At 53.6% G+C, this 26,063-nt stretch overlaps 1 protein-coding gene across 4 annotated transcripts in view; it reads left to right on the forward strand.

The window, feature by feature from the left end:
• The window catches only part of SH3PXD2A (SH3 and PX domains 2A), a 225,065-nt gene that overhangs the window by 54,214 nt on the left and 144,788 nt on the right, over window positions 1-26,063 (forward strand). The window lies entirely within an intron of this gene.

Raw genomic sequence — 26,063 nt, forward strand, 5'->3', positions numbered from 1 at the left:
GCCTGGACCCCACAGTGCCCATTGCAGGCAGCCCCTCGATGCCCATTTTTGCTCCCGAGTGGCGTTTGAATACTCACTCTGACTTAGACATGGTTGAAGGGCTGTGCCGGGAAGCAGATATGGTTGGCCAGGTGCTGCAAAGCACAGTGAGGTGAACAGCTAGAAGCAGGGTCTGCTCCTCCGGTCTGAGCTCCGCCTCCCTCCCGCATTGTCCTCAGCCTCTGTTCGCCCACACCCTGAGGAACCTGGCTGTCAGCAGCTCTGGAATTTCTTATCTTGCAGCTCCCAACATCAGGGAGAGGCACTCTGTCCCAATTCCAAACTGAAAACTCCCAGGGAAGGGGGTGGGCATTTAGCCTGCCCGTTAAGACACTGGTTACGATGCTCACATCCCCTGTCAGAGTGCCTGGTTCAATTCCTGGCTCTGGCTCCTGACTCCAGCTTCCTGTTAATGCAGACCCTGGGAGAACAGTGGTGTTGGCTCAGGTAGTTGGGTTCCTGCCATCCATGTGGAAGACCCGGATTCAGCTTCAGCTTGGCCCACACTGGCCTTCTAAGCTTTTGAAGAATAAACCCACAGACGGAGTACACTTGCTCTCTTTGTCTCTGCCCTCCCTTCTCTCCCTCTTTTTCTCCCTCCTTCTCTCTCTCAAATAAATAAATAAATAAATAGATAAATAAATAAATTTTTTCTTAATCCCAAGGAAGACTCCGATCGACTAGACTTGGTTCCCACGCCCTCTCTGGCCCAATCAGGATGGCCAGTGGTGGAGTCACATAGCACAGCCATGGCCACTAGGGGGCCCACCCTTGTGTATCAGAGGCAAGTGCCAGGGAAGGGGAAAATCACTGTGAGCTGCCCAGCAGTCCCTCCTACACCAGCAATGGTAAGGTGAGATACTCTAGGTCTTTCTCAGGGCTGCGAGCCTGCTTTAGGCCAACAGAAAGTCAAAGCAGAGTCACCCGCTCATAGCCCTCACAGCCAGGGTGTCCTTCCTCTGTAGCCCATAAGTGACGAGTTGTGTTGGAGAGGCCAGGCCTGCACATCGGCCCCCTAACACCTGATTTTGTCTGATTGTCTTTACTGCTCCACCAGTGAGACAAGCTGAGGGTGAGCCAGCATCTGGTATTACAAATCCTCTCCTAATCTAACAGCATGGGATTGAATATCCCATAGAATATGGGATTGAAAGCCATTCCTTGCCCTCCTGCCTTCTTCCTGTTCCCCTCTGCTTCTGTCCAGTCTTCTTGGGTCCTTCCAGCGTGAACTGGTGGGGTTTTCTGATAGTCCGTCAATGGGTGCAGTGTGCCGGACAGGAAGTAACTCGGCTGGGGAGAGGGAACCCTGAAAGGGCTCCTTGATGAGCTGGAGGGGGCTCCCAGCCAGTGGGAACGTCCACACCAGCACTTTTCTTCTCCCTGGCCTGCTCTGGCCCTCCACCCCCTCCCGAGTTGCAGAATCTCATGAGAAAGGAATGCTGCTTCCCCTCTCCTGCCCCCCGCCCACCCTTGCCAGGAGGGTTCATTTCCTGTGTGTTGAGAGGGGGACACAAGTGTGGAGCCACTTGTGCGAGGTGCTGGCCCCTTGGAATGGTCGTGAGCATGGTTAGTCTTGATGCTTGGGGTCACTGCCACCCTGGACATGCTTTGCTAATGGGTTGGACTTGGATCTTTTGACTTTACCCTTGGAGCTAATGGTAGCATCGTTATGAGCCCCCTTGCATGCCATGATGGCTTTTAGTGGCGCTCATGTTCATTTTTGTGGCATTCTTTCATTCATTTCCGACACTTTGTTATTTATCGGAGTTGCTGATTTTGAGACTGTGGCACATCTGGGGAAGAACAAGTGGAACTGCTGACTCTGTCTCTGGTCGTTGGTGGCGACCTCTAGAACTCGGCTTCCTGAGAACCTGTATTGGAAAGTGGCTGAGGGCTTAGGCTGGGGCCCATCACTTGTGTCACCATGGAACTCCTCACAAGTCCTTCTTCTCCAGGCCAAATTTTTTCTCATCTGTGCAATGGAGGTTTGGAAAGTAGCCACCTGCTAGGGTTGCCATAAGGATTTTTTGAGCTGCTCCATGTTCTTCCTGACTCCCAGTTGTCAGAGAGTTGCTTGGTGTTACCAGGTGGCAAGGATGCTGTGTTGCCTGGGGCTCAGGGCCCATCTCCTGGTGTTCACTCCATGCTAATGAGCTGCTCTGCACCTAGTCCTGAGCCAGAGTACTCAGACCGTGGGGGTCGTGGGCCCCTCTCTGCAGCATGTGCCTATGGGGCAGGGGGAGAGTGGACTGAGGCCCACAGGGCTTGCTCCTGCAAACATTTTACTCCTTTGGTTTTCTGCCAAGCCCCTCTCTGGAGCCCCGGAGGGCCCAGGCCTACTAAGGCGGCCTGGGGGAAGCTGCTTCACCAGCCAACTTGTGGTTCAGAGCCTTTGAGGGACCACAGACCCTCTGTGAATCTGCTAGAAGCCCCCTCCCCAGACACGGGTGTATTCATACAGTTTTATTGCCCAGATCAGGTGTTCACTGACACCTGGTCCCCAGTGAAGAACTGCTCCGCTCAACAATTTAGGTCATTCCATTCCCATCTGGTGCTGTGTGGGCCCCATTTGGGGACCTGTTTGTGTCATTCAGAGAATAGTACTGGGCCTGGACACCTCTCTGATGGACCCCTGAGTCCTCTTTTCCCATAAGCTGATTGCCCCGGCGTGGTTCTCTCCATACTGCCCCTCTCTTCTCAGATGGTGTCTGGTGCTCCTGATGGAGGCCAGGTTGCCAGCAGGAGGCCCTGGGTTCCACTTCCTAATGTAACCTGGGAAGCTTGTGCAAAGCTACACCAAGCAGAGCATTGTGGGCCATGGGGCCTGTGTGGATCCAGTGTCCCTTGCATGAGCACACACTGCCCCTCCCCTCTATGGGGGGGCCAGTGGGGAGGGGGACAGCTGTGCCCTGCCCCTGCTGCTCCACAGCCACGAGGCCAGGAAGCAGTTGAAGGGAACTGTGTTATAGATCTCAACAGAAAGCCCAGACTTGGATTTGCTATCTCTCTCCACTGCGTGTCCACATTACACAGTCCCGTTCTATGCAAACCAAGATGCAAAACAGGACATCCCAGGGTTATCACCTCCAAAGCTTCCTCCGAGACCTAACTGCCCTGCCTGGGGAGCTCTCAGGAAATCCCTGGGAAGGCACAATCTCAGATACACCTGGGCAGGCAGCAGGAAGCAAAAGCTGGGGACTTGGGGGGGGGCTTGTGCTTGGAGGAGAGCCAGTGTCCCTTTGAGGTGACCCATGACATTGATGAGTCCTCTCCAAGGTACTTAGGACTCAGTGGGGCATTGGGAGCTATTCATAGGGAGGTAGAGAAGTTGTAGGGTCTGGGGGAAGGGGGAAGCAGGCAGAGAAACCACAGAGCACCTGCCCACTGCTCATCCCAGGCTCACCTGAAGCCAGAGTGCTGGGCACCACAGCTTCATTTATCCACATCCCCCTCCCACCCCTGGCACCCACATTCCTCACTGACTAGCCACCTGCTGTTTGTGAGGCTCGGGATTAAAGTTGCCAGATAAATACAAGATGTTCAATTAAAATAGGGTTTCAGATAAACAATGAATACTGTTTTTAGTGTAGGTGTGTCCCAAATATAGCTCTGGAAGTGCTTGTGCTAAAAGATTTATTTGTTCTTTGTATGGAATTCAAGTCTTGCTCTGTGTCCGGCATTTTCGTGGGCTCATTCCGGCCACCATACCCTGGCTGGGAGTGTGAGTGGTGAGGATGGAAGGATGAAGATGGTTAATCCAGGCTGGCTCAGGGGAAGATGGGATTGGCCAGGGCTGAGGCCTCCAAGGCGTTTGCACTTTGCAGGACAGCAGTGGCACAGGCTGAGGGACACACAGCTGAGAAGGACAAGGTCCTTTCCTTCTAGGAGTCTGTATCAGGTGGAGAGAGACTTTTAAGCAGGTCATTCTGTTCAAGATGAAATAAGTACTAGATTGTGGTGTAAACGTGCTATGGGATGAAGGATGGTTTATTCTTCCTGAGAGGGGTGACCAAGGAGATGCCCACATGGTCTCAGTTGGTGACAGTAACCTAGAGTGCTGCACACACTCCCACCTTAATTTGGGGGAATTTAAAAAAATTATTTATTTTCATTTTATTTGAAAGGCAGAGAGAGAGTGAGCTTCTATCTGCTGGCTTACTCCTGGAATGCAGGTAATAGCCCAGGGGTGGGCCAGGCCAAAGCTGGGAGCCAGAACTCCATCTGGATCGCCCACATGGGTGGCAGGGACCCAAGCCAACACCAGCTGCCTCCCGTGGTGCATGATAGCTGGAAGCTGGATCAGAAGCAGAAGAATCGAGACTCAAACCAGACACTCTGGTGTGGGACGTAGGCATCCCAAGCAGCGGCTTAAGCCACTGCCCAGAATTTGATTGTTCTTTGAGAACCATAGACGTCACAAAGAAAGGTGCGGTGGACATATTATAGGGAAACCTCCCCCTCTGGGATCAGGTTGTATCTGACTGATCAGCGAGTTTCTCTACTCTGACTTCTGAGATCAGGGATTCTTTTGTGCCTTTGATGAAAGCAGAAGTCTCTCCCCAGCCAAATGCATGAATAGCGGTGAATGCCCTGGGAAGCACCAAGCCCAGAGGCCTTAGACCTGTGCTGTCCAGTGTGGCTGCCGCTAGCTGCAGCTGGCTGTTTATGTATCTGTTTCTTTTTCTGGAGGGCTGAGTCCCCACCTTTTAGGGACCTAGGTTTTGTTGTTGCTGATTTTTTTAAATTTATTTTAGGGACAGAGAAATGGGGGTGGGAGGGGAGAGCTTCCATCTGCTATTTCACTCCCCACATGCCTGCAATGGCCAGAGCTGACATCGGCACCCCGGAACCCCATTCAAGTCTCCCCTGCAGCTGGCAGGAACCCGTGACCTCTCCCTCTCAGGGTCTGCACTAGCACGAAGCTGGAGCGGGGCCTAGGTGCGCTCATGCCAGACACAGGTGTCTTAACTTGTAGGCTGAACACCACCTTGGGCTATTTAAATTAATTTAAGAACTAGATTTAGATATCAAATTAAAATCTTAGTCCCTTACTGATTTGTGCACAGGAGCTCAGTAGCCACAGTGGCTGGTGGCCATGGCCTGAGTGGTATAGGACATTGCTGTCATCACAGAGAACTCTAGTGGACTGCCCGTGTCCATCTGCAACTCACAGCAGGCTTGGCCTGGTTTTATAAAGCCCACTCTGGAGTACCCTGCAGCCCTCCCAACCCCTCATCAAGGTGCCCACTAAAATCTTATAGGGCTGCAGCAGGAAGAGGGATACGGACAGAAGAGCTGAGCCCAAAGGCTCTTCCAGACGCCCCTTCTGGAAACCAGGCCGCTTTCCACGGAGGGCTTGCTTCTGAGAGCCATTCAGCTACCAAGTTGGGAAGAGGGGAGAGGTGAGGCTCTTGTTTCTAAGTGGAAATCGGTTTCTCCTAAAAATAGCTCACCACTCAGTCCCATCTGCCCTGGGGAGGGGCCTGTCCCAGTAGGAGCCGAGCAGGACAAGGCTGCATGTGGATACCAAGGGCCTGGGTTGCTGGGAGGCGCAGCTGAGTGGGGTGAGGGCCACCTCTGCCTTCTCGTTAGTGGCTGGGCTGCACTTCCAGCCTGTATCAGTTTCCCTGCCCAGATATTTCACTGTTAAGTGTCTCCCCCATTGCCTTGGTCCCCCTACCCCCCACCCTCCAAGGAAGGACCGGAAGGCTGTCTGAAGCCCTGGCTCCATCCAGGGTTGTTTCACAACCTGACCTACAAGGCACTGGGCTGCAGTAATTGCTGTGCAAACATTGGTTCCACAGTGCCGCTGGCCTTTAGTCTGAACTCCAGCCAGCAAGTGCATGGGGTCAATATTTGATCAGAGCCTGGAGACGCCATTCAGCCTCCCCCACACCACTCAGATCAAGTTAAGAGAGTTGTTCAGGTTTGCTCATTTGCGCTGCAGGACTTAACCTGTTTTGAAGAGCTTTTATCTCTCTTGCTTATTCATCTCTCCTGACTCTCCACCCGCATACCCCACCCCAGGGTCACACTCACTTTCCAGCTCTCAAACAGCCTGCCTGATGATGGGTGAACAAAACTGTCAGCCCGAAATCATCAGTAACCAGCCTTGGAATGGGTGTGGTGTGACATAATGAATGGGACCACTGCGGTGTTAGGATTAGAACAGTTCTGATTCCATACTCTTCACTGTGCAGGTACAGAATGGTAATACTTTTTTCTATTCATTCAATCGATAGAAGCTTTGGTGTGGTTTGCTGTCGGAGCAGGCCTTGGCTGAGGTCAAATTGGAGTGATCTGGGTGTGTGTCAACGCTTAACCTGAGAGCAAAAGAAGGGAAGTATGTCCTGCAGGCGCTGTGCCTTTTAGTCACCTGGGGAATTTGAGGTCATTGACCTCCCAGGAATGGCCAGGAGCCAAAGCCCGGGAAGTAACCTGCCAAGTTCTAGAGTGATTTTCGTATCGGGGGCCACAGAGAGCTCTGGTGTCTTTCACACTGGCATGGCACTTCCAGTTCCAACAGTGTGGTGAGCTGTGGCCACTGACGGCTCACACGCCCTAGAAGGAGAGAACATTGGCCTTGACTAAGGCCAGGCCCAGGAAGGCACAGAGAGGCTCCTGTCGTTTGCTGTGGGGAAAAGGGGAAGCAGCCTAAATGGCCATCCGTAGAGTAAACCACGGTGTGCCCCTGCTGTGGAGTGCGACAGCCAGAACAGATGCGGCTGATCCCAGTTCCATGGGTGGATCTCCAGGACGTGCTAGCGAATGAGCAGCGCACGCTCACAACAACATTTACAGGGTGAGAACCATCGCAAAAGCAGCCATCTCGGCAGGGACATCGCAGTGCGCACGTGTAGGTGGTTCGGGGAGCTCTGGAAGCCGTCCTCTCGAGGGATTAGGGACATCAGGTGGTCGGGGGAAGCCTCAGCCTCGTCTGCAATGTTTTCCTTTTTATTGGAAAAGAATGCATTCGTGTATTTTTTTTTTTTTACAACACTGGTATTTAATAATTCAAGAGACACCTATTAGAGAAGCAGGGAAAAGTGAGAATTTGACAATAAAATGCCTCTCCTGCTCATTACAGTATAATGGAACAGAAAACACAGGTTGAAAAAAAGTCGACATTGGGAACACACTCATATCCAACCAGAGAGAGAAAATGAGAATAATTGTGAAAATCACATCACCTCATTTTTCCTGGAGCGTCTTCCCAGATCATTCTCGTGGAATGTAACTGGTTAGATCTCATTAGAGCCAGCCCCAGGGACCTGCCTAAATTATCTTGTCAAACTGAAATCTTGTATTCAGATATTGCAGAAAATCCACAAGCTACATATTGGAGTGCTAAGCCCTTTGACGGCGGCTCTCGTGTCACGGGGAAGCATACTGAGAGCGCCATGGGGTGTAGTACAGTGGTGTGGGCGTGTACTCCAGGGCCGGGGTGGTTGGGTTCCAGAACCAGCTCCAGCATTTACTATCTGTATAACCTTGGTGAGTTATCTGTGCCTCAATTTTCTCACCTGTATGATGGAGTTAATAAAAATACCTGCCCCGATAAGGTACTAGTAAGAAAGAAATGAGACCATCCAAGTGAAGAAAACCTTTAGAATGGGGCCTGGCTCAGAGATTCTGGAGTGGGAAGCCGAGCCGCCTGGAGGTGTAGACCATTAGAGATGTCAGGAGAAAATAGCTGGAGATCCCACTCCATCCGCAGGTCAGGTTCTGTCTGGGGCCTGGTCATGCAGGCTTTGCTTGCACCCAATAGCTTTGTCTGCCTGCAGGCGGGAGGCAGGTGGTGGTGTTGAGGGTTTTCTAGATGAATACTGTTCACTTGCAAAGCTTCATTGCCCGCCTCCTCTCCTCCCAGCAGCACTATTAGGAAAACACACTTTTTTAGAAAGTAATTATTGGCCGACAGCTTTTCCTTGCTCTTTCAGATCTGTAGTGGAACTCAGAGGGATTCCAGGGGCTTCCCTGGGCTCCTGGGAATTCCGTGGCTGATTCCCCTGCCCCTGAGAGTTGGCTCCTGCTCCAGTGCTTCCTTTATGTTGTCTCTAACTCCTGGGGACAAACTCTAGCTTCTCTCCTGCACCCCTGGACAGGTGTTTTGGGCTGAGAATGGGGAAGGCTGTGGAGTATTGGGAGGAGGTTCTTGGTTTGAGGGTACTGGAGGTGGGCTCAAGATGGGAAAGCTGCTTATCTTTTAAAAAAAATTTAATTTGAAAGGCAGAAAGACAAAATCTTCCAGCAGCTGGTTCTCTCCTCAAATGCAGCAGCCAGGGTTGGGTCAGGCCCAGATCTCAGTTTGGGTCTCCCATGTGGGTGGCAGGGATCCAAGTATTTGAGCTATCACCCACTGTCACCCAGGGTGTGCATTAGCAGGAGGCTAGAATTGGAAGCAGAGCCAGGACTCAAACCCAGGCATTCTGGTAGGGATGTGGCATTCCAAGTGATGTGGTAACTGCTGTGCCAAATGCCCTCCTTATTACCGTTGAGTTGTTTTTTTTTTTTTAAGATTTATTTATTTGAAAGTCAGAGTTAGAGAGAGAGAGAGAGAGAGAGAGTCTTCCATCTGCTGGTTCATTCCCCAAATAGCCGTAATGGCTGGAGCTGCGCCAATCCGAAGCCAGGAGCAAGGAGCTTCCTCCGGGTCTCCCATGTGGGTGCAGGGGCCCAAGGACTTGGAACATCTTCTACTGCTTTCCCAGGCCATAGCAGAGAGCTGGATTGGAAGTAGAGCAGCCAGGACTCGAACCAGCGCCCATATGGGATGCCAGCACTTACAGGCAGTGGCTTTACCCGCTACACCACAGCACCAGCCCCACCATTGAGTTTTAATCCTGGGGTTATATCTTGTCCAGCTGCAGGGTACTGGAAAAGTTGGTTTATTTTTTCCCATCCAAGCAGATGGAGCTTGCAGCTTTGTGTGCTCTTTCCCAGTGCTGTGGCTAAGAAGGCCTGTGTGTTTGTGTGTGTGTGTTGGGGGAGGGAGGGTGCCCAGAGAGACCCAGGACCTGGATCTGAACACATGCATAGAGGTGGGAGCGGGGTGGTGGCAGCAGGGATGAGGATCTGGGGGAGCGCCTCTGCACATCTGTGCAAAGAGGAAGTAACACCCAGAGGGTTGGGTTCAGGCCAGGGAGCCACCACATCGGGCCCTGCAGGTGCAGAGAGAGCAGAGGAGCGTGGTGGATGACCTGAAGCAGCCCAGAGATGTGGGAGGCTTCCACGCTGCAGGTGTACCTGGGAAATCAATCTTTTCCTGTCGGTCTGTGAGCACCTTTTTGGGTACCTCTAGGGCCCAGCAAGTTAGCCATATCCTGTTCCTAATGGACATAGGTGAGACCCCCATTTGTGCTCTGGAAAATCAGAAGCCATCTCTGCTCTTTGTTGCTTCTTTGGCCTCTCCTTGGGGCCTGGGTAGGATCTTTGCATCCTGAAGGAAGCTCCTTTGTGGACTGGAGGAAGGGTGAGAGAAGCTAGAATGGCCTCTGAGTGTTAGACCTTGGCACTGTTTGTTGGCTTTGAACTTCTGGGTGAAGTCTTGTGGGTGTTTGCTGCAGGGATGTGAGAATGTCTTTCAAGGGGAGAAATCCGCTGTATGCAAATGTCACAATATAGGAGATGCATGTTTGTCAGCTGTGATTAGCCATGTCCACTGGGCAGGCAGGGGTGGAATTGCTAAGTTTAACAATCATAGGCCCTTAGAGGTCATTTACCAGGATGCTAAGTGTGTCGCACTCATGTTGCCATGTTGCACCCATGCCCACAACAGACATCGTTAACTGATCCCAGCACTTTTCCATCTTGTGCCTATGGCAGACATTGTTGATCACAGGCTCAGACATGGTCTCAGAGTCTATATATAACAGATATCTTCAGGACATTGCCACCTATCTGTTGACAATTGTGTGTTGAGATGAAGCTGGTCACACTCGGATAGAGCCTCTTTCCCTCACTTGACAGAGGAGGAAATGGGGCCCCAAAAGGGGAAGTCATTTGCCCAGAGTTGCAGGATCAGCAAGTGAGAGCATAGCTAGGACTCGGGCGCTCCAGCTTCTCGTTCATTCCCACCTGGGAGTCTGGCCTCTCCGCTAGGAGTCCTCTTTGTGTCTGGCTGAGAGGACAGAGAGCTCCTGGTTGGTGGGGACGGGGCAAGGTGGGGGGTGGCAGGTGCCGTCAGTCTCTCTAGAGAGTAGTCGCCTGTGCCCAGAGCAGAAGGCCACTCTCTGGCTCTCTGAAAGGCTCAGCTGCTTCCTGGAGCTTAGCCCGCTCCCCCGGCCCCTCGCCACCTCATCTCGCATCATTGAATAGTGAACTCCAGCTCTGCCAGACAGCGTCTGAGTCAGCCCACACCACCTGCATGACTGCTTGGAGCTGCACACCTTGTTTTCCCGGGGTAAGGTGTCATGTCAGGGTGTGTTTGGGTGTCACTCGCGTCAGAGAGACCTTGGAATGCAGTCGCTGCCTCTGCAGACCTCTCTCCTCCTCTGCTCCCAGGCCTAGGAAACTGGCCTGGTCCTCTTTGATTAACCAGCAGGAGAATTGGCTGGGAAGTGTGTTGGGCCCTGTGGGCCCCCACCACCACTGGAGAATGAAGGGAAGGAAGCTATTTGGTGGTGGCCAGGTGAGTGTTCACGCGTGTGTGAGTGTGTGTACCTCTCTGAAGCTGCAGCCGTGACCAAGGCACTCCCTTCTTGCCAGAGGGAATCTCACACTAATCCTGGTACCTCTGGAGGAGTGCCAGCTGTGTGGCTGGCCCTGTGCTTGCTGCTGGGACACTGAGGGCAAGAGCTAGGCTGATTGTCCTGGCCTGAGCAAGAGCCATCAGCTGGTAGAAGAGTCAGCATAGGCCGAAACGCACGGAGCAGATATTGCCCCAGGTAGGACTCAGCTGTAGACCACCCCCATGAGGCCTGCACTGGGGGCGGGGGAGGCTCTGCGTCCTGCCTCTGGAGGTGCTCCCAGTCTGGGGTGCAGAAGCTTTCGGCATCCCTGTCTTCCCTCCCCTTGCTGATGATGGCAACAGTTGAATGTGCTTTTTTTTTTTTTTAAAGATTTATTTATTTGAAATTGAAAGGCAGAGATACGGAGAGAGAAAGAAAGGGAAAGAGAGAGAATCTTTCATCTGCTGGTTCACTCCCCAAATGGCCACAATGGCTAGGGCTGGGTCAGGCTAAAGCAAGGAGCCAGGAGCCAGGGAGCTTCTTCCAGGTCTCCCACGTGGCTGCAGGGGCCCAAGCACTTGAGCCATCTTCCACTGCTTTCCCAGGTGCATTAGCAGGGAGCTGGATTGGAAATGGAGCAGCAGGTCTTGAACCGGTGCCCAAATGGGATGCTAGCACTTTGCAGGCAGAGGCTTAACCTTCTATGCCACAGCACTGGCCCCTGAATTAGCTTTTTTTCTTCTTTTTTGACAGGCAGAGTGGACAGTGAGAGAGACACAGAGAGAAAGGTCTTCCTTTTGCCGTTGGTTCACCCTCCAATGGCCGCCGCAGCTGGTGCACTGTGGCCAGCACACTGCACTGATCCGAAGGCAGGAGACAGGTGCTTCTTCTGGTCTCCCATGGGGTGCAGGGCCCAAGCACTTGGGCCATCCTCCACTGCACTCCCTGGCCACAGCAGAGAGCTGGCCTGGAAAAGGGGCAAGTGGGACAGAATCCGGCGCCCCGACCGGGACTAGAACCCAGTGTGCCGGCGCCGTAGCCTAGTGAGCCGCGGCGCTGGCCGCTGAATTTGCTTTTGACACTTGTGGAACCAAGCATATGGGACGGCCAGGGTGGGCTGGAGGCTGCATGGGGTCTTTTCAGAGGGAAAACAGACTCTGTCCCCCCACCCCTACCCTGGGAGGCCATCTGCCCCCAGCAGGGCGGCTGATGTGACCTGCATCGATCCCCCTCATCAGCAACCTGCCACCCAGGCTGGACCTCAGCTCCCATTTGGTTTTAGGGCTGCAGTCCCTGTGTCTCCAGGACACACGCTCACATTATTCCATTGTAGGAGTTGTTGGAGAATTGGCGCTGTTTCCTTTCTGTGTTCACTTGAGCTGGAGTCTGGGAAAAAGGAGATTCTAGATCCCCAGAGACCTGCACAGTTGGATGACATCAGGCTCTCCCAGAGGGCCTGTGGGATCCCTGGTGCCAGGTGGGCAGTCTCCTGTGAAAGCTGGGGCTGTTACCAGACACTCAGTGAGGTTTGCACCTGAGCCCTGCCTCTTAGCAGCCGGGGGATCTGGGGCAATTACCTAATGCCAGGAGTCTCCACCTCCTCCCTGTTGGGAGATGTGAAGGAGATAAAGCAGGAACCCTTTGCTGCCCTGCCTGGAGCAGCCAGGAGTGCTGTCATTATGATGTCACCCCTTATGGCCTTTGCCGCCTCTAAAGAGGGAAGAGTCTGCCTAGTCTGGACAGGGGGAACATCTCCAGTGTGTGAATGAATGCTCAGGGCCACGAGGAGACTGGCCTCAAAGCCAGCTGGGGCTTGGCTCCATCTGCTAATTAGGGTGTCTTTATCTGGTGCCCGGCAGAACAAAGTGGCCAGTTCAGCCCTGCTGCCGCTCTGAGCTCAGGGCCGGCTGGGGACTGGGGAGGAGGCTAGGAATGGGCAGGGGGGTCCCTGGGCCTAAATGGGCCACATTCAGATGTACCTTAAAAAAAAAAAAACCCAAACAAACCAAACAGGAAGCATGAGGCTGGTGCATGGGCGGGAGCTGCACTGCTTGCAGAGGGTGGCTCAGTGTGTGACAAGTGGCCATTCTTCCCCCGAGACAGGGGCCAGCTCCTGCGGGCATCCCTGGTAAGGGCTGGACTGTCTCACTTCCTGGGGAGACAGGCTTGTTTTGTCTTGAGATTCCAAGGGCTTCACTCCTCAGCTTGGAATCTTGGGAGGAGAAATCCCCAGTAGGAAGGTGGAGGGAGACTTTTGTGTGTGCCCCTGGGGGGGGGTGGGTGCTGGGGCCATGCCTGTCCTCCCTCATCCAACAGCGCCGGGGGCGAGGGTGACCCAAACAGAAGAGATTGGGCCAACGTGACAACATTTTAAGAAAATTGTGTAGAAGGACTAAAAATCGGAGATTCCATCTGCTCCTTCATCCCTGTCTGTCATCTGCGACTGGCTTAGGTCAGGACACGAGCTGCTTGTTGGGGGCTGCGGTTGAGAACCTGCTTGGGGGAGGCAGGATGCCTTGGTGGATATCAGCATCAATTATGCTGGTTCATCCCCAAATGACTGCAACGGCCAGAGCTGAGCCGATCCAGAGTCAGGAGCCAGAAGCTTCCTCCAGGTCTCCCATGTGGGTGCAGGGGCCCAAGGACTTGGGCCATCTTCCACTGCTTTCCCAGGCCATAGCAGAGCTGGATTGGAAATGGAGCAGCCGAGACTAGAACCGACGCTCATATGGGATGCCGGCACTTCAGGCCGGGGCTTTAAAAATCTGCTGCGCCACATCGCTGGCCCCAAGGATGAGCAGCTCTTAAGTCGGCATTCTGGGGGTTCACCTGTGAGGGGTTACAAACAAGCCCAGACCACTCCTCTATCCAGTCTTCCTGATCTGACTGCCCAGGGCTGGGCCCTGTGTCTCGAGTTGGAAAAGGCTTGGGAATAGTTTCTGATGGGAAGCGCCAGACTTAAGAACTTTGGAGGCTTGGTACTGAGGAGACTCCAACCTGCTGTGAGCAGGAGTCAGCCCCGCCTTGCTCCAGGCTACCTCTCTCCACCCCAGCTCTGAGCCCAAGGACAAACCTTGAGTGAGGAGCACCCTAAGTGGGGTGATGGCCCCTTGGGCTGGCAGGTGGTGGCCTAGGCCCCATACCCCGTACTGCTTGAAACCTAGCCTAGGATATAGGCTCTACTATTCTACTCTAGTCCTTAAAATTTTTATTTATTTTTAAAATTTATTTGAAAGGCAGGGACACAGAGATCTCCCATCCACGGATTCATTCTCAAAATGCCCACGACAGCCAGAGCTGAGCCAGGCCAAAGCCGGGAGCCAGGAACTCAACCCAGGTTTCCCACATGAGTGGAAGGGACCTGAGTATTGGAGCCATCACCTGCTGCCTCCTAGGGTATACATTAGCAGGAAGCTGGGATCACAGTGGAGCCAGGACTCAAAACACACACTCTGACATGGGATATGGGCGTTCCAAGCAATGGCTTAACCCTGTGCCAAATGCCCATCCCTTCCCTAAACTTTTTTTTAAGATGTGCTGGTATGGAGGTCCGTAAGGACCTCAAGGTCACCTGGAGGACAGATGGAGGAGCAGGCATTCAGGGCAGGCAGCCTGGCTGGGGAAGCCGAGGGGAAGCCTTAAGCCAACCCTCACCTCTGCTGCCTCTCTGCTGCGGCCCTGCTTGGGCCGGAACCCTGCAGAGCCAGCCTGGGAGGCCTGCCCCTCAGAGGAGAGGGCCCTTTCTCTGCTTGCTTGGCCAGGAAGGCATAGGGGTTTGGGGGGCCTGTTGAGGGGATGCTGTCTGGCCCACCTGCCCGGGCTGGACACAGAAACTGTCAGCTTCTCTCTGTGCTTGCCTTTCCTGTCTCTGGCCCAGTCTTGGAGTCTCCTGGGGGCGGGTTCTCTCTCTGCCCTCCGTTGCTGCCTTTCTCATTCTCCCTAAGGTCTCTGAGTCTCCGCGCCTGTCTGTCTGGACCATGGCCTCTGCCTGAGCCTCCTGCTGCTCTGCCGAGCCAGCCTCCTGGGGGCCCTGTCTCTCACTCTGATTCTGGCTCTGTCAGTCCCTGGGTTTCTCTGCCTAGGATGCTGCCTGGTCCCACGCAGGGGTTTAGGAGAAGGGCAGGGTGGGAGGCTGGCCCTGGTCTGTATGGGCATCACTGACTGGGATCAGGTAAGACAAAGCTCTGGTGGGAGTGGGGAGCGGTGTCCCCTTCCCAGGTGCTGTGGGACTGGCTCTTGGTTAGCGCTTTTCCTGAGATGACTCACTGCAGCGTTCCTATTGGCATCAGGGGGCAGTGTTGGCTCCTCAGCAGGTGGGTGCCCTGCCTGCAGAGGGCACCCAAGAGACCCAGCCATTGGCCCTGTCCCCCTCCCAGAAGGGAGGGGCTGCTCTCTTCCCTCCCTGGATTATGCTGTGCCCAGAGCAGGGGACTGGCAGTGGACTCAACCCTCAGTCCCCCAGGCTCTCCTGCAGAGAGTAGGATGTGGGTCCCCGTGGGTAGGGCTTGGGCGTGGAGAGCAGGAGCCTCAGGCTAGCGCCGCCCCTCCCTTCCCCTCTCTGTCCCGACAGAGGGTCCCCCGGGTGTCATCTGTCTGTTCCATTGCTAATCCCTCCCTAGCCCAAGCTAGCTGTTCCTGCCCCTCTGCTGTCCCTCTAGAAACAGCTGAGCCATGGCATGTGTCCAGGAAAGGGAGTGGTTCTTGTCGAGTCAGGCTGGCCCCAAAATACCCCAGCAGTTGTCAGGGATGAGGGTCAGGTAGACCTTGGGGCAGGTTTGGGGCAGGGCTTTGCTGTCGTATGAACAGCAGTTTTCTCTGGTCCAAGCCTCTTGTCATCAGAGTGGGGGCGTGCAGCTGCTCTGGGCAGGTCACTTAGTTCAGGGTGGGGCCGAGGGGTGGGTGGCCTGCGGGCTGATTCCTGTCCCAGTGGACATGCCTGCTAGGCTGGCCCTTCTAGATGTCCTGGCTTGTCAATCACACATGTGCCTCAGCCCAGCTGCTGTCTACGCCCCTCCCTCTCCTGCCCCTCTCTCAGTCACTGCACCATCTTTCACTTCAGCGTACCTGTCCTCCTGCTTCCCCACCTGCATCCACAGCCTGCTCACCAGGACTCCCCTGCTCTCCAGCCTGGCCCCTTCCAGCAGCTTATCCGGACCACTTTTCTTTTCTGGTGTTTATTTCCAATTATGAAACCCTACTGAAAATAACATAACAGGCATCAGTGCCTCCCGGCCAGATGTGGTACAAATGTTAACATTTTGCCCTGTTTGCTTCGGGTACTTTAAAAGAATAAGAAAGTGGTACAGGTAGAGGAGGTGTCTGATAAATGTTCTCTTCCTCCTGCCTTGGGGAGCAGGGATGTGCCAGCAGCTGGTACTAAGAAAGCAGGGCCAGGGGAAGGGCTTGGGTTCCCGGGCCTCAGCGGCTTTCCTGGCTGCGAGGTCTGGAGCCCCAGGAGGACAGAGCTTGAGGGGCAGGCCTGCGCTCAGGTGCCCCAGCAGCCGCTGCACAGCTGGCCCCTCCTCCTGCCTTCCTCCCCCTTGCTGGGCAGTGGTCCTCATTTATGAGGTCACCCAGGTCAGAGGCTGGGGCGGCCACCTGCAGAAGTGATCCCCAGCTGCTCTGCGGGGGAGATTTCCCAGTGGCATTTCCCATTTCCCTGGCTGGGGGCCCATCGCCCCCAGGAAAGCCTGTAAAACAGAGCTGGCAGCAGAGCCGGGCGGGCAGGGCTGCGTGGGCTGCTTTATAAGGTCTCCCCTGGCAACCCTGCCTATGTTTTGTTCTCAGCTTGGGGATTTTTTTTTTTTTCTTTTCCCTGGGTTCTACCTGTCCTTCCCTTCCCCCAGTGTCAAGAGACACTGGAAGCCTGTGGCTGAAGGAGGTCCCATAAAGAAGTTACAGGAAGAGAGTTTTTGGCCGACTGACCCTGAAGATTGGGGGTGGAGCCCATCAAAGCCAGTGTCTGCAAAGCCATCAGACTGGTTTGGGCACCTGGGCTGCCGGGTCAGCTGTTGGGAGCATCTGAGGTGCCAAAAGGATTCAAACCCTTTTGGGGTCACCCCTGACTTGGCCAGTCATGTCCTACATCCAAGCCAACAGCCAGGGACTCAACTTCCTGGTCCTCCCTCACAATGAGCTCGGAAAACCCACTTCCACTCCAGCTGCTTGGTCCAGCCCCATCACCTCTCACCTGGGCAACTGAGACAGCATCCTCAGGGGTCTCCCCACTCATAATCCAGGCTCTCCACCAGTTAACTTGACCCTCTTAAAACCTAAGTCAGGGGCAGGTTAAGCTGTTGTTTGGGATGCCTGCATCTCTTATCAGAGTGCCTGGGTCCAGACCTGGCTACTTTGCACTTCTGATCTGGCTTCCTGCTAATGGGCCTGATGAGAGCAGATGATGGCCCAAATATTTGGGTTCCTGTCACCTGTGGGGGACCTGGATGGAATCTGTAGCTCCTGGCTTTGGCCTGGCCTGGCCCAGCCCTAGCTGTTGCAGAGGATAGAAGATCTCTCTCTCTCTCTTTCTTTCTCTCTCTCTCTCTCTCTTTCTGTCTCTCCCTCTGTTCCCCCCACACACCCTCTGTGCTTTCAAATAAATAAATACATGCTTAAAAAATAAAACGTGTAAGTCAACTATTCTTACCTCTGCTTACCTTCTTGAAAGACTTCCTTTCTTTTGGACATGAACTCAAGTCCTTGGCCTTCCCCCAGCTCCGCCTGTGTAGCAGCCCCTGCCTGCCCCTGCAGCCGTCCCTGCCAGCCTGCTTTCCCTTGCTTGCTGTTCCCAGGACCCCAAGCACACAGCGTTCTCAGGGCCTTTGCTGTTGCAGATCCCTCTTCTGGGGAAGCCTCTCCCCCAGCCCTTCAGGCAGGTGACCCCACAGCACTCAGGTCTAAGCTCATGTGGCACCCCCAGCACTGTCACTCTTGGTCACTTTGTCACAATCTCTCATTACCTTATTAATAGTCGGTTGACTTGTGTGCTGTCTCATCTCCCTTCCCCCAGCCTGTGAGCTTAGGAGAGCAGGCCCTTGCCAGCTCCATAGCGCCTGTTTTCTGGCTGCCTAGAACAGTGCCTGCCACATGGTGTGTGCTTAGAAAATCGTTACTGAATAAAGAATTGCATGCACTGTGAGCTGGTGCTGCGAATACCAAAGTGGTGACAGAAAGAGAGAGAAGCCTACAGCTCCCCTTCGCCACTATGGGCAAATTCTCATAGCTGCCATTCCCTGTCTCATGACCCATCTTTGCCTATCAGCTGGGCTTGCTATTGGGATTTAGTTGGTAACGATTAGATGGAATTTTTATGGCAAAGAACAGTAAAGGCTTTCCAGATTTTTAGAAGTTAATTTTTATTTATTTGAAAGGCAGATCGACAGAGAACGAGAGAGAAAGAGGATCTTCCATCTATTTGTTCCTTCCCCAAATGGCCACAACAGTCAGAGCTGGGCCAGGCTGAAGCCAGGAGCCAGGAGCTTCATTTGAGTCTCCCATGTGGGTTCCAGGGACCCAAGTACTTGAGCCAGCATCTGCTGATCCCAGTATACATTGGCAGGAAGCTGGGTGGGAAGGAGGCCTTGATCTCAGGCAGTCAGATACGGGGTGCAGGAGTCCCAAGCAGCAGCTTAACTCACTGCACTGCAATGCCTGCTCCACTTCCCAGGTTTTAATGTACACACAACTGCTTAGCAATCTTGTGGAGATTCAGATTCCAATTCAATGGGCCGGCCTGGGCTTGCCGTGTCACCTCGCCACGGATCTCGCCAGCGATGTACGTGCCTCGTCTCAAGACTGAACCTTGAATAAGTGAAGGCGTGAATTCCTTTCCTTCTTTTCTTCTGTCTGTATGTGACCTTTGTCCTGGCCCATATAAGGAGGGAATTTATAACCTGATGAGCTGGCTGTGTGTGAGGAACATGGTTGCAGCCCTTCCCGGAAGCTGTCAGGGATGGTGTGGGCTGCTTCAGAGAGGCACTGGTTCTGTCCCTGGAAGTGACCCTGTGACCTTGCCTGCTCGCTCACCAGAGTGCTGATGCCTGTGTGGGGAGGAGGAGCTCCTACCTGCCATTCAACTCTCTGCTTGCAGCAAACTTGGGAAGCCAGGCTCTCAAGTTGTGGCTCATGCATCTATGGTGGCTTTTAAAGGTTGAGTCCTCCAGCCTTCTTAGCCTCTTGGGGAAAGCTAGGCTCTCTACACCCTGAGCATAGGGTTTGCTAGATAGGGCTGCGGCCCGGAGTGAGGCTGACTCCAGTGGTGTTGGGTGTCCATTGATGTCTCACCTGATTGGATGCCTTATGTGGATTCTGCATGTTGTCTTCCCTGTCCATGTGATTCAGCAGACCCTGACTGAACTGTCTGCTACACTGCACAGGCTGACGGCTGTGTCAAAGACCCTCGGTGGGTTTCTTTTCTGCTCAGGTCCCAGTTCAAAACAGGTAACTAAAGCAGGTGCCTGGAGGGTGCTACCCCAGGCAAACATTCAGGCCCTCACCCTCCCTCCTCAGGAGACTCCATCCTTAGGTGGGTGTGGGGTCTGTTGGGTTGCAGGAGATGTCATGGGTTTTGTTGGGGGAAGTGTACATCCCCCCTGCTCCCGTTCCGTTGGCCAGGATTCAGACACATGACAGCAAGGCAGGCTGCAAAGTGTGGTCTGGTTCTGTGTCCAGCTACGTGTGGGACACTGAGGGACACTGGGAATGTCAAGGTATAGACGTGGCTCCCAAGATGCTCCCAGGCTTTTGTGGGGAGACAGGTGTGTAAGGAAACTGTGACAGTCAAGTGCAGGCAGTGTAGTTCTGCAGGTGAGTCCAATCTGTGGAAGTGGCAGCGGGCAGCACGCTATGCCGGGGCGGACTTGAGGCAAGCTGTGTGGTGTGCGGGGATGTGTGAGGTGCAAGGGGCAGGGCATGCGCCTGGAGAGGTCATGAACAGGCTCGTGTCCCTGGGTGTGTGGGTGGTGGAGACCCAAAAAGTCATCAGAGGGCAGCAAATCGAAGCAGCATTAGAGATGGTCGCATACTTGGCACCTTCCTTAATGGGACCTTTGGAGAGGCTTCCGGTATTCTGGTCTCTTAGGGCTATGAAGATTGTAACAGAGGAGGGGGTGGGAAGGGGATTCCCCCAAGTCCTGTGGGGCAGGCAGTCTCATGGCCAGTACTCCCGAGGCCTGCTTGGCTTTGGCTGGATCTACCTGGTGGCCCTGGGCTATGATGGCAGCTTCTACAGTCTTTGAGGAAGCTTTCAGAGTTGCAGGACGGCCCAGCCACTGTCCATTCTTGGGGAGGCTAAAGAGGCAGGTGCTGGTTCACAACTCTTCCACCACTCCTGAGCCAAGGAGGATCGAGGGTTCCATGCTGTCAGGGCAAGGCCAGGCAAAGAGCTTGGCCCTGTCCACCCCACCCTAGGCCCTGTTCAGCCTGTTCTTTTGTTTTTTAGCTTTTGCATAAGACTTGTGGGGAGAGAATTTCAGGCCTGGGAGCACCTTGGCTCATTTGCAATAGAGAAAATACTGGGAGTGGAGACTGCTGGGGACAAGGAGGAGGAAGGTGAGGAGAGCGGAGGATTGCCACTCAGTTGCGTCCCTCTAGGCGTCTCTGTCCAAGAAGCCCATCAGGGGAGTCCCTGGGGACCAGCTCTGCCATCTCAGGCCTTGAACAGCATTCTGGGCCCAGGACCCCTGAGGAAGAGGGGTCTTTTTGCTGCCAAAAAGTAATAGCTCTTTGTCCCAGATTTTGGTCTGAATTTGATCCCACAGTGGCCCTGGGCAGTTTAGGGACCACAGTTCTGAGCCATTTGGAGGGTGAGAAGAACCAAGAGAAATTAGGGCTGAGGATGTGGGTCAGCCAGAAAGAGAAAGTGAAATCCTGTTCTCCTTTCCTCTTCCCCTCCCCGTTCAGGATCCCGTCCTTGATTTGGGTGGTCCTTGGAGTGTTGGGCAGCTTTGGTGGGAGCTCAGAAACCTTGAGAGGGGTCTCTGCAAGGCTAGGGGTAGCTAGAGACTTCCAGAAGGGAACAGGACTGTGCCGGCAAACATCTCTGTGCTGGACAGGCCTCATTCTCTGTGGGGGCGTGTCACTGCCAACACCCTGGGCCAGCGCCAGGATCCCTCACACAGGCGTCTCTTTCTCCACTCTGCAGCCTGTGCGCTGGCCAGATGGGGCTTTCTGGAATCCATTCTCACAGTGTTTCCTCTGCTCAGCATCTTCCAGGTGCCTCCTCTCAGTCTGAGGCCTCCGTGGCTGTGCCCCTCTCCCTGCCCAGGACACACCCTCACTGCCCCAAGCACCTTCCCAGGGATGAAAGAAAGGGGCCAGCGAGCGGCTGGCTTGGCATGCAGTGGGTGCAGTGGGTGTCAGGGCAAGGGGAGGGGGAGCGGAGGAGAGGGGCGGAGCTCCAATTCCAAAGTAGGAAGCCATGCCCCACGTTGTACGTGTCCTGGGGAAGCTTCAGGTTCCTCTCAGAGCCATGCTCAGAGCCGGCCGAGGCCACAGTCCCTGACCTGGTGCCCTTGGTCACTGGCTCTCCTGATGGCCTGCCCTGGCAGCGTGCCTGTCGCTCTTGGCCAAGGAGAGCTGAAGTCACATGAGCCATCTTGTGTTGGGGCAGAGCTCAAGGGCCATGAAGTCCCCTGGCCGGCCTTTCAGTGAAGGCTGGAGGGGGCTGGAGGAGCACACTGGAGACAGGGAGGCAGTAGGCAGTCTCTTCACCTTGAATCTGGCAAGCCCGTGTCTGCAGGCCGGGCAGTGAGCCCAGCGCGCCTGCCCACCTGGCTGACCTCACTTAACCCACACTCCGCCGCGGGTGCTGCTTTGCTCACCGTGGCCTTGCAGATGAGCAGACAGTGCCACAGAGAGGGCACGTGACTCGGCCAGGGTCAGGAGGAAGTAAGCTGGGGTTCTGACGTCAGGGCGGCAGCATTCTACTGCTGACCAGGGTGAGGGCACAGCTGTGAAAGGCCGCTGCCTCTGGTGCTTTCCTTGGGGCTTGGCAGGTGTCAAAGTGCTTGTTGGGTCCACTTTCCCTTTTCCACCTCACAGCAGCCCCCAGGGAGGGGCAAAGACAGGCCTTGGCAGTTTCACAGATGAATAGAATGAGGGGCGGAGAAATGCAATAGGAATGATTGTGCCTGGCATTTGGCAACACTTTCTCGAATGCCTTCTCCTCTTCACAACCCCCGTGGGTTGTGCCCAGAAAGGCCAAGCCGCTTGCCCCGGTTGCCCCTCGAGTCCTTGGCAGGCTGGCACTGGGACTCACTTCTCCACCCCAGCGCTCTTTCTTCTGCGTGCAGGCCTGTGGGTCGCGGGCGGGGAGCACGAGGTGAGCCCACTGTGTTGGGTTCGGGCAGAGGCAGCGAGAGCCAGCCTGCTTGGGCAGCTGCTGGACATCAGAGGCTTTCCTGGGCCTCTCTGACTTCTCTCCTGTGTGTGCGTCTCGCTGCAAGTGTCAGGCTCTCAGCCTTGGCCCTGCTGTGTTAAATGTCAAACACATGCCAGCCAGCCCACATGCACTCGAAGCATGGCTGGAAAAGCCAGAGGCCTGCTCCCTGAGCTGGGCCCCTAGACCCTCAGAGCTAGGCCAGGCTTGGCCAAAACACCCCACCCTACCCCACCCCCAGTCCTGTCTGCCCCTCACAGTCTCCCTACTGTCTCTCTGATCTTGGACTTGGAACTTCCTAAAGCACTTTGTCTGGCATCGGGGACATAGCCTAGTATCATAACAAAAGAGAGGGTGACAGTAGCAGCAATAATAGCTGGGCTCCGTGCCAGGCACTTAATCCTCTCATCTCCCCTTCCCATCAGCTTCTGCACTCTCCCCGTTCTCCAGATGAACAGACTGATTTGAACCCAAAGCTGCCTAGCTCTGCAAAATTCCTTATCATGATTTGTACTTTCTAAAATGTTGTGCAGGCACCACTGTGAGTGCAGGAAGAGACTTCGGTAGTTTCTGAGCAAACACTTGGTTGTCGATAACTACATGTTGTTCTCAAGTGTGCTGGTGTTAGGGGGTGAAGTCGTATGTGTCCCCCACAAATGCACATGGTGAGAGCCTTACCTCTGAGAACCTTTGAATGTGACCTTGTTTGGAAATAGGGTCATTGTTTAAGGTGAGATTATTCTGGGAGCAGGGTGGATGCCAAATCCGTTATGTGTGCTGCCCCTATTAAAAGTGAGAAGTGGGGTCCAGCACTGTGGTATAGTAGGTAAAGCTGTCACCTGCTGTGCTGGCATCCCATTTGAGCACCAGTTTGAGTCCCAGCTGCTCCACTTCTGATCCAGCTCTCTGCTAGTGCACCAGGGAAGGCAGTGGAGGATGGCCCAAGTGCTTGGGACCCTGCACCCAGATAGGAGACCTGGAGGAAGCTCCTGGCTCCTGGCTTCGGATTGTGCCTGCTCCACCATTGCAGCTATTTAGGAAGTGAACCAGCGGATGGAAGACCTCTCTCTCTGTCTCTCCCTCTCTCTCGGTAACTCTGCCTTTCAAATAAATAAATCTTCCCAAAAAAAGTGGGGGTGAGGGAGTGGGACACAGACATACACACGGGGAGATGGGGGTGATGCTTTTATAAGCTGGGGAAGAGCAGAGACTTCCAACGACCACTCTGAGCGGGGAGAGGGAGAGATAGGGGCCGCTCTGCCAGCACCTCCCTCTCGGACCTCAGCCTCCAGAACCATGGGGCAGCAAACTCCTGTGCTCTCAGCACACTGGCCCAAGCGAACAGGCCTGGACAGAATATACCAGCACATGCACACACACACACACACAGGAAGGGGCCAGAAGCCAAGGATTATAGGGGCCCTCTAGAGACTGGGAGGAGTGAGGAGACAGATTTGTCCCCAGAGCTTCGGGAAGGAGCCAACTCTGCTTTCCCAGACCCAGCTGCGGTAGACAGCAGTTTTAGGAGTAAACATTAGGCTGGGGCATCTGGGCCCTGTCACCTGCCAGTCCCCACAGCAGAGACTCTAGCCAATGCAGCCCATCCTTGAGAGGAGTTCTAGAAATGATTCCTTCCCCCCACCCCACCTTCATCCTATTTCCTGTCATGTTTTAAGATCTCCTAACTTCCCCCATGGAGCAACACATTGGGCATCTGCCCTTAGCCAGTGTGGGTGCCAACTGTGTGGTCATCTCCAAATCACTGGAATAAATTATCAGAGGCCTCCACCCCGGATGCCACCACTTTTTCTCGCCCATGGCAGCACTTCATGGCATTCAAGAGCCAGTTAATTCACTCCCATCTGACCTCCTCACAGAGCTGTCCTGACATCCCCCCGCCAAGCCTTGAACTTGTCCTTCCTCTCTCTGCTCCCACTGTGTTTTATTTAGGGCCTTGTTCTAACGTCTCCTCCTCTGAGAAGGCCACTTTGCGTGTCCTTTCCAGAACTCCTATGCATGGCTTTTTATTCCTCTCAGCAGGTTGACACTCACCTAATGCTACCAGAATTCCTTGTGCCACACTGGTACTTGACTCCCAGTCTGATCATGGAGCGTGACTCACATGCCCAGACCTTGTTGATGCAGTACGTGACACATCACAGGACATGGCTCGCTAGGGAAGGGATCTGAAGTGAAGAAGGCTTGCGTGTTTTCCAAGTCTTCTTTGACTTGGCGATGGTTTTGGAACCAGGACTGGGCTCCCTGTCAAAGTGAGGGTGTCTTGGCTTCGGCCTGGTCCTGTGTCCCGGCATCCGAATGTGTCCCAGTGCAGGCAGCTCCTTACCAGGAGCATGTGTCCTGTCTCCATCCCTGGCTGCGTCGCCCTCTGGAGTGCCTGGGATGCCCGGTGCACACGAACTGCTGTGGTCCTTTGGGCAGGAGAGCCTGCACCCCTCCTGTCCAGGGAACTTTCTGAGCAACAGCCGCACTGCCTCGTGTCTGTGCTGCCCTTGTACAGAACACAGCCTCTGTACCCTTCTCTGGATTCTCCCGTCTTCCCCCACCATGTAGACCAGGGTGCTGGTGTGGTTTTGGAAGCTAGAATCCAGACTCATTTGCTCTGCTCTGTGGTCTGCCCAGGATGGCTCCTAGGGGGACAGAGTGTGCAAGAGAATTTCTGTGAGCACTCTTCTGGTAGAGGCCTACGTTAGCGCAGTGTTTGGTTTGCCCAGCTCCCTCCCACTCTAGGCCCCACCCCCAGCTGGTACCTGTGCCTCTCTGGATCATGTCCTTGCCCAGCTGTGGAACCTCAGGTCTTTATGCACATTTTCTCCCCCTCTCTCCTTATGGTAAAACATGTGTAATGTGAAATTCATCATTTTAACCTTTGTGAAGGATATAAGTCATTGGCATTAACTGTATTCACACTGTTATACACCCATCACACTGTTTTTTCCCAGAACTTCCAGTTACTCTTTAAGGCTTCCTGTTTTACATTTTCTTTTCAATGAAGGTGCAAGGTTTCTTCAAGGTCCAAAGGTGTGCATCTCTTGTGGATTTTCTCTGGATTTGTACCAACTTCATATTGGTTGGGAATACTGAGAATTTTATTTCTTTCTTCTCAACCTTTGTGCCTCTTACTTCTTTGTGTGTTAATCCTTTGGCAAGAACTATTAGTGCAACAGCAAATAGAAAAAGTCAGAGTTGACAGCATCCTTGGTAGGTTCCAGTGTTTTATCACTGAGCATTATTTTGGGTAGGTATATATTTTTATATATATTTTGAGAAAGTTTGATTATTTCTTTTTTAAAAATCACAAGTTGATGTTAAATTTTATCAAATACTTTTTATGAAACTGATCACACAATTTTTTAAAGCTTTATTTGTTATTAATTACATTACTAGATCTTGTAGTGCAATTTCTCCACCTTGAAATGTAATGCTGATGTTGGAATTTCGGAATTGTTTGTTTCTTCCATTGAATGTATTCACTTATCTGTCGTAATCAAGGGACCAGGGTCTGGAACCAGATTTCCTGACATTGAATCCTAGCTCTGCACCTTACTGATTGGAGCAACTCATTTAACCTCTTGTTTCTGTTTCTTCTCTGGAACATAGAGTAATAATAGCATCACTTCAAAGGGTTGATCTGAGAAGTTAGATAAGCCATGTAAAAATGATTTGCACAGGACCTAACACGAAGTAAGTTCCCACTGTACATTATTTTTCACCATCACACGTTTACTGAGGGTGCTTATGTACACCAGATTCTGTACTGGAGATGGGAATCCGTGGAGAATCAGCGTGGCCCCCTTAGCTAGGACACTCCTGAGAGTCCTGTTTTACACCTGCTATCCTGATGTCATTGCTGACCAGCACTCACTTTCACTCTCAGATGTCTCCCAAATTAGGTGATAAATTAATCGGCTGCTTGGTCCTAAGGGACAACATAACCCATGGATCCTGTTTGTTCATTC

This window comes from Lepus europaeus, chromosome 17, assembly GCF_033115175.1.
Source record: "Lepus europaeus isolate LE1 chromosome 17, mLepTim1.pri, whole genome shotgun sequence".
Taxonomy (NCBI): domain Eukaryota; kingdom Metazoa; phylum Chordata; class Mammalia; order Lagomorpha; family Leporidae; genus Lepus; species Lepus europaeus.